This window comes from Rutidosis leptorrhynchoides, chromosome 3 (assembly GCF_046630445.1).
Source record: "Rutidosis leptorrhynchoides isolate AG116_Rl617_1_P2 chromosome 3, CSIRO_AGI_Rlap_v1, whole genome shotgun sequence".
NCBI lineage: Eukaryota > Viridiplantae > Streptophyta > Magnoliopsida > Asterales > Asteraceae > Rutidosis > Rutidosis leptorrhynchoides.
The window spans coordinates 23,787,206-23,797,108 of record NC_092335.1 but is presented as its reverse complement, the minus strand read 5'-3'; positions in this window follow the sequence as shown (position 1 = coordinate 23,797,108).

Genomic DNA, 9,903 nt, shown 5'->3' with positions numbered 1-9,903 from the left:
AACATAAGCAGAACGGTTTTATACACTTGCGAGTGTACATATATTTATAAACGGAAATCTTGTGGTCTATTAATATATTGAAACGATTGTTATGATAAACCTATGAACTCACCAACCTTTTGGTTGACACTTTAAAGCATGTTTATTCTCATGTACGAATTAAGTCTTCCGCTGTGCATTTGCTCAATATAAGGACATTACTTGGAGCCGATCATCGCAATGGGACCAAATGTTGATGACTTCGTCCAGGTGGATTAGGACGGGTCCTTTCAGTTGGTATCAGAGCGGTGGTCGTAGCGAACCAGGTCTTGCATTAGTGTGTCTAACTAGTAGTTGTTAGGATGCATTAATGAGTCTGGACTTCGACCGTGTCTACATGTCAAAAGTTTTGCTTATCATTTCTAGTCGGAAATCATCTGCTTATCATCCTTAGGAAATTACCTGCTTATCATTCATAAGTCTAGACACGTTTTACTGCATTTACTGCATTGATAGTGTATAGACGAATTTTTATCTTAGCATATCTGTTATTGCGAACTTTGACTGATATCTTTTCAAAGATTCTCCGTAATTTACGGGATTTTGGTATTATATATACATATGTAAATTATGTATTGAAGAGTACCAAATCTAACTCCTATAATCTATTCCATACCAAAAATTCATTTTCCCCATTATACAAGATGGATTCCGCATCTAGTTCGAATTCTTCAGATTCCGACAGTTATGCCGATATGGATTTCCATTCGGGCTCCGAAAGCAGCGTCACCGGAATGGATCAACCAATTTCCCATCATCTATTTTGGATGAATTGGGGATGGGTTCGTAATATACTAAATCATTGGAGACAAGAAGAAGGTGATCCATTCCATCCACCAAATTGCTCTCTTGGCAATGAACCTGAAGCACTTACCGGCGAACCTATTCGAAACACCATTTTCTCTCTCATTTCTAGAGTATCTCGTCACGATTATATACTATCCCATATTACAAATCTTGTTCATTCGCTCGCTCCAACCGCCAATCATCCAGGTGTACTAGCAGAAGTTAACGAACTTCGCGCTCGCGTGACGGATTTGGAGAACATGGTGCGAAGGTTGCAAACACCAGCAGCAGCACCAGCAGCATAATCAGCACCACCATCAATAACATCAACAATACCATCATCACCACTAACAAACAACATCCGTATCACACGTCTCGACATCATAATCTGTCCCACAAACATCAACATCATACGCACCATAGATACCAAGGAGTACCAACAATAATGAACGATGAAGTATTGATCCATAACTTCATTGATATTCTGCGAAGAATATGTGGTCTCAAAAAGTTTTAGAGATTTCTTATTCTAGCTCAAACCGAAAAGCAAATGAGATTAATATCATATTAACTCATTAAATTCATGATTTCATCTGAAGAAAATATATATGTATATATGTTTTCATAAAGATTGTAATTAAAAGTTCTTTTGTACAAAATATTAATGGTGAATTTTTTTTTTTAACGGGTAGGTAATACCCGAGGAATAATTAGATTTCATCTTAATAAGTTACATTGTACATTCATCGAAGCTGATTCAATAGTCATTTACTATCCTACTTACAACCACCGATATACGTATCCGTTCACCGCAGAATAACCATTTTCATTCAATTTCATATTTGGATTTTGACTTCCCAGAATCCAACAAGTGGCATATGAAGAAAACATATGACAAAATAAAATCTGTTAGAAACAAATAAATTAACTATTAAAAATTTTGTAAAGAATCCACGCTAACTGTTCCAGCTAACTGATCCTAGCTAACTGATTACATTTTATTTATCGCAGTTTATTTATCACAATTTAATTATCGCACTTTTATTTATCGTCATTTAATTTCTGTAATTATTTTACGCACTTTAAATATCGGGACACGTATACAATGTTTTGACATATCATATCGACGCATCTATATATATTATTTGGAATCACCATAGACACTCTATATGCAGTAATGATCGAGTTCTCTATACATGGTTGAGGTTGATTCTACAATAATATATATAGTTTGAGTTGTGATCGAGTCTGAGAGGTATACGGGTCACGACACGTATTAATTAATTCGTATATTATATATTAAACTATATATGAATTATTGGACTGTTACTGTGGACTATCGACTGTGGACTAATGACATTGGACAATTAAAATGAATTAAAATATTGATTATAACATATGAAACTAAACATTTCTTCAAGATTGCCACTTGATTTCATCTTAAACCTCATTGTATCTCGACGATTACAATCAGCGTTCAAATATATCATGATTCTTAAAAACACCTCAATCGAGAGGATAAACCAACCGCACTTTATCTTCAGAAGAAAAGATTGATGCATATAGTTATGCACCTGAAAAACCCTCAGAAACTGAGTAAACGTTTGACACGTATCTGTTCTAGTTCCTTTGACATTGTTATTACCGAAGATCGTTTTGCAATCCCTTTCCAAAGTAGCTAATTATGTCACAGCTCCAGCAAGTCAACTCTGACTTTTCATTCAAAACAACTTTATTATAACCGCGATATATATGCGTACTCTTTATTATTACTGGGGAACCTTTTATATTCCACAATATTACCATCAGCGATTAATCATTCTAAAAACACAATTATCCTGAAACTACCTCGGTTTGATAACCGATGACCCAGATCAGTTAACTTTGAAAATGCTGACGAAGCAGCATGTTGTAGATGATCTTAATGGCCAAAAGTTTGATGATAAAGAAAGGAGTGTTAGGAACGCTCGATAGAAAATTTAGTACCGAAAAGAGGATTATGTGAAACTATGAAGAAAGCCGTGGACAAATCACAAAGAATAAGTTTGCCTTCAAAGAATCCAAATGATTCTGTGCCTACTGAAATCGTTAGCAAATAACTTATTTCTCATTCTAAACCTTCACAGACAAATCTGCTTCATCATCCATTGATATTAGAAATTCTAAGATATTCTCGTATGTTCTATTATAAATATCCTCCATATTTCTGGCGATATTTTCACAACTATTCTTATCTGAGATCATTTATCTCTCCGTAATATCTGCAACATAAAAGAAACTGTGTTAGTTTCTAAATTCTGAAACCTTCGAGTTTAAAATATGAATGTTTTGAAGTAGTGTTGGGAACTGAAGCATGGATTAGTATAATATAATGACACTTGATCAACGTCATTATATTACAGTAAGTCATGCTGAGTTTCTAATGAAGCATGATGATTCACAGTACCGTCATCATGTGCCATTTACACGACTCTTACATTCTATCTAATCTCTAAACATATCAAGAGAATATTTTTCTGGATGACTCTGTCTTCTCCAGGGTATTCTGGTAATTTAACAAATCAAAATCGTTCTATTACCATTTTCTTCTTAGAGCATTAGCTATGTTCATTCTGAATTTCATATCTACGAATTCCGGACCATTACTCGCTTGACTCGAAGTCGGGAAGAGAAAACGAAAGCATGAAGCTCCGAAAAATAATGAAGAATATAAACTTCGATAATAACCCTGAAATTACAAACCGTGTATATCGATACAGATAGCAATATAGAGACACGGGAGAATTAGAAACACTATAAACACAAGAGTATAGTAGAAGTAAGTAGATTCTTCTGGTGGTAGATGAAAAAAAAGAATGACAGATATAAAAGTTAGGAGTATATCAAGAATCAGGACTGGATGGAGCATATTGATGAATGCTTTAAAGTAAGAATCAAGGGAGAAAGAATAGAAGGTGTGAGTCGTGGAAAATAAGGAAACGAAGGGGTGAATTTATAGTGAAATATTCGACAGAGCAATCGAAACAGATTATTGCATATAATCAAAGAAGATCCTGATTTCCTTAATCACCAAAGAACCAAATCTTATTACGTAAGATTCTCTTTAAATCCCTTAAATCCCGAAAATCAATCATAACTACATCATCGGTTAAGACGAATATATTTTACTCATCTCACTCTTTTACGATAGTCTCATTTATATTCTTCGCATAATTGAATCGTTTTATCTACATTACTCAATGATGATAAAACTCCATTATCACCTTATATTTGTCATGAAAACCTTCTTATTGTTATCCATAACAACCTCTATCAAATTTCGGGGACGAAATTTCTTTAACGGGTAGGTACTGTAATGACCCGGAATTTTCCGACCAAATTATACTTATGAGATTAATATTTATATAAATTAAACCATACCAACATGATAAGCAATCCAAATTGTTGAGACTTGTGTTTTTGAAAAGAGTTTTACACAACGTTTGACCGTCCAATATGACCGATGATATCACGAACTATATAACATACGATAATTATACGTTTGGGTATATATATGTATTTATATATATTTAACATGATCTAAGGATGGTTTAACATCTCATTGTGTACTAATGACAATGAGTTATAAGTATATTTTGAAACTACTAACTTAAGTTTTCAAAACGATAACTATACGTAACATTCTTTGATATATATACTTATAATCTATAATGCTTATACATGTATCGTATATATAATGTATTTAATCACTTTTAAGGACTTAAATACATAAAACAATATAAGTATATTCACAAAAGATAGCTATATTTGAATTCTCGTACCGTTTCCTCAAGATTTTTATACATATATCTAGGCTATATGTACCCGTATCATACCCAGCTTCTATATGTATTTACTATTGGTATATACACATCAAATCAACATCCTAATCAACATTATTACTGCCCTAGATATGAGGTAACTAGAATTTGTCAAGTAGTATGAATTATTAGTAAGAAAACAAAATTAGGAATCATTTTCTTTCTTTATAAACTAAAAACGTTTTTATAAATGAACACCATTTGTTCACTCCATTTTTCTCATAACTACACCCTCATTTCTCTCTCAAAATACTCCTAACTTCATACTTGATCATCTCCAAGCATTTTCCCCATCATTTAGCTTCAATTACAAGCCTTAAACACCATAAGAAAACTCTTTCAAGAACATATCAAAATAACCACCCATTTGAAGAAGTTTACTTCCAACCTTTTGATCTAACTCCACCACTCTTTGATTCCAAGATTATTTCTTATCTTTTGTAGTAATTTTGTCCAAGTAACTTGAGGTAGTAACCTTGTTCATAATCTTATTCAATTCATATTCATATAGCTATCTTATTTTGTGGTATAAAATTTTAACAACAAGAACATAGTTTGAATGATTTCAAACTTGTTCGCAAACTAAATAGATCCTTCTAACTTGACTTTTAAAACACTTCAAGACCTGTAATATATCATAATGATATGCTAACCTAACAAGATATAACTTGGTTTTACAAAGAACATCTTAAAAACTGAATCTACGTCGTCGGAGTGCAACCGGGGGCTGTTTTGGGTTGGATAATTAAAAACCATCTTGAACTTTGAATTGGAAGTTCATGTTCTGGAAAAATGATATTTCTTATGAATATGTTAACACATAAAAATTTCATGATTTAACTCAAAGTGTAAGTATTTTTAGAAAAATGATCATTAAATGTTGTTTTTATGATGGAAAATGATTACTTTCATAAGTTTCACCAAAGTTTGACCTATAACCTATGATTTCGAATACAAATTAAGGTATTTTCAGTTCATATTCTTAAAATTTGACTCGATCCAAGGAAGTGGCAAGTTGAACCAACAAAAACGGAGTTTTAATGAAGAAACTACGACTAAAACAAGATTGAGTATCCGAAGCTAGTTTAGCTACGAAAATATTTGGAGAAAAAGTAAATTAATCATATCTTTTCTAATTAATATGATATTTTATATATAATTACTTATGATTTGATTTTATATATTTCAGGACTACCCGTAAACAATACGAGAAGATTAATCATGAGACCTCATGATTGTACGCAACACGTCATTTGACAACACGGTACTTTATGTACGCAACACGTCATTTGACAACATGGTACCATGGGTCGAGATTAATTCTGATCAATACGAATACGATGGGGTCTTTATTTATTTTATTTAAGCAACTAATTGTGGACCACTAACATCGGACTGCTAACTACGAACTAAGAAAATATTAAAAGTATTAAAAGTATATATATATGTAACGATTACTTAAAAAGAAAATATGTTGATATATTATATATATGGTTAGGTTCGTGATATCTATCGGAGACCAAGTCGAATTAAATACCTTCAAGGCAAAAGTGAGTTTCATTTGCTCCCTTTTTAATTGCTTTGCAATTTATATTTTTGGGCTGAGAATACCTGCGCTGTTTTTATAAATGCTTTACGAAATAGAGACAAGTAATTAAAAATGATATTCTGCGGATTGATGTACTAGGTAATTTAGTTACATGTTATAAGAGCATGTAAGCGCGAATCCTAAAGATAGATCTATCGGGCTTAACACCCCCATCCTGTAGGCTGCACTAGACATAAGAACTAGTGGGCGGATGTTTAGTACTTCGAGGATTATTTATACACTTGCGAGTGTACATATCCATCTTTGCGAAGATGACTTATTATATTATTGTTAAGGTTGGTTACTGAGGCCTCAACATAAGCAGAACGGTTTTATACACTTGCGAGTATACATATATTTATAAACGGAAATCTTGTGGTCTATTAATATATTGAAACGATTGTTATGATAAACCTATGAACTCACCAACCTTTTGGTTGACACTTTAAAGCATGTTTATTCTCAGGTACGAATTAAGTCTTCCGCTGTGCATTTGCTCAATATAAGGACATTACTTGGAGCCGATCATCGCAATGGGACCAAATGTTGATGACTTCGTCCAGGTGGATTAGGACGGGTCCTTTCAATATATGGATTATCCAGGGAAAGCTCATTGAAAAGCTGTGCAATGGATTCTACGGTACCTCAGAGGGACAACAGATATTGGCTTAGTATTTGATAGCGGTGGTAATACTAATGTTACCGGATACGTTGATTCAGACTATGCTGGTGATTTGGATCGGAGAAGATCTCAGACGGGATATGTTTTTACTCTCGAAAGATGTGCTATTAGTTGGAAAGCAACATTACAATCCACAGTTGCTTTGTCGACAACTGAAGCGGAATACATGGCTATGACTGAGGGTGTGAAAGAAGCAAAGTGGCTGAGGGGTTTGGTTGGTGATCTGGGTTGCAACAGGACGAAACTGTGGTGCATTGTGATAGCCAGAGTGCCATACATTTGACTAAAAATCAAGTGTATCATGAGAGAACCAAACACATTGATGTACGAACTTTATTCGTGAAGTCATATCTAAAGGAGTTATAATGGTCAAGAAGATTGGTACGGCAGATAATCCGGCAGATATGTTGACTAAGCCCGTTACTACAAACAAGTTCGAACATTGTTTGGACTTGGTTGGCGTTCGAAGAAAGTGATGAGCCCGGGAGGGCTGACAGGAAGCAGAGATTGATAACGGATAGCAAAGGATTAGAATGTTCGTTAAGGTGGAGATTTGTTGGCAGTAACTCAATTCCAAGTTTGTTTGTGAAGTTGGCCACCTACCAATCACATGCTTAAAATCTCATTCAACAATTGATGGCATTCAATTCAAAGATAGCAGTGGTTGAAACTTGTTTATTCAACACATGGGAATTGTACAAAGATGACTAAAATGTCTATGATTCACACCAAGACTCACCAACCATTTTCTCCTATATAAGGAAATGAGATTTGCCTCATTTGAATCAACCCATTTTCACATCTTAAATCTCATATCAAAACACATACTTGAAAGAGTTTACTAATAACTCTTGTGAGGAGTATTGTAGAAAAATAGAGAGTATAGAATTGTTAAATAAATTCTATACGAGTGAGTTACGAGAGAAGTGTTATAATCTAGTGAGTGGTTCAAATACTTTGTTAGTATTTTTCGGAGCCTAGATTAGAGTGATACATTGTAACCTCGGGTTTGCCATATTTGCTAGTAAAATCCATCTCTGCTTCCGCCCGTGGACTAGGCCTCACGCCGAACCACGTAAAATTTTGTATCTTTATTTATTGCTTAATTGTTCTATTAATTTCTCGGGTCTTAAAAATGCGCTAAATCACAACAGCATGTAATTTGTTGCATTTAAACGCATAAAAACTATTGAATTAAATAGTTCTCGTAGTTCTCACCTTTTTAGTGGTTCTCGTTCGAACATGTCTCATTACTCTGTATATAACTATAACATATATTGGACATATTTTACTTCGGTCGTTGTCATAATTATAAGGCAGCGACAAAGAAAGAAAACTAGTTGTGCAAAAATTACAGTATTTTTTGTAATTATATTAAATTATATATTCATGTCTAAATCAATAATTCTCATTTAATAGTCTAGAAGCAAGATTAGGAAAAGTAAGTAGACGTAAAGTAGGTCTAGACTTTTAATCAATTCCAAGTGTCGACTAGCCAACGGTGGTAATTAGGTAAGAATGTTGTTAATAATCTAAACAACTTAGATATTTTAATGTACGCAATTGTAATACCATGTAGCCGGTTCAGGGTGATTACATTCCTAAACGTACAATACAGTGGTCCAATAAGATGGCTGACGTGGCGAGAGGGTGCATACGTGAATAGATAAGGTTGAGCTCGTAATCAGGTTAAAGGCTCAAGTCAGCATCAAATTTAGCCACGTTTACCAGTTAAATAAAAAAAAATACAACCCCACGGCGTCACTCCTGTGTGCTGGGTTCCAATTAATTCTTGTTTTTATCCCATGTGGACTTCTCAAGTCAATATTTTTTGTTGTTAATCAGAAACACCATCCTGCATTACGCATTTTGTTGCATTATGGTCCTTCGTTAATTTATGTTGTTACTCTTATGTTGTAACTGTAGTGGTCTTTTCATTTTTGTTTTAGCAATACAAAACAGATCTTAAACCTTACCTTTTTTTATTTAGACGTAGTAACGCAGTTCAAACTTATGGATTGCAGTTTAATATAGCTGTTGATGCAAATTAAATTCTTAACTGTAGTGTATTATCAGAATTAAATTTAAATTTATAATGATAAGAATCATATGTAGTAACCATCCAAGATAGCCCTATGATTAGGGTGCTAAAAGAGATCTTAGATTCAAACCTCATTAACAGTGGCGATTCTAGTATCGGAACTTAATGGGGTCCTGAATTTTTTTCCAGTATTACTTATATTTGAATCCTATTTTAGTGGTTGTTTACTTTCAAAAAAATAACAAATTCGAAAAATATATGTAGTCTGAGTAGTTAAATTTAGTGGTATCCTATACAATTTCAAGGAAAAACTATTAATTCGAAAAATATATGGGGTCATATAGTTAAATTTAGTGATGCCCTATACAATTTAAAGAGTATTATTCTACCTAAAAATTTCAAAGTAGTGGTGTTCCGTGACACCACGGGGTATAACCTAGACTCGCCATTGCTCATTAACAACATATTTTAGGTGGACTGAGAAAAGTTGGAATGATCACGAGATAATTTGATTTGGTAGCGTACATCCGAATAAAAATACTCGGCCCTCTCGAATAATTCGAACTTAAAAAATTATCGTGTGTAGTGAGATGCCATTTAACCATATCTTGCTGGGGAATAAAATTTCCGTTCCTTTTTATCCATACCCCATTGATCATATTTCAAGATAAAAATGGCTCTCAATGAAATTTAACAAATCTTTTTGCAACGTGGAAGGCTTCAACATCTATGGCTTCTCTCACTGAGTCACTGATATAGCAAAGGAATATATCTTCCCCTAATATATACGATATGTTGGGTTTGAAGATTTTCAATATAGAAGAAACTTCCAAAAGATAATGTCTGGTAATTCGACTAGTTCCATCAAACCAATTACTACTACTTTTTAATCATATGGAATATATTC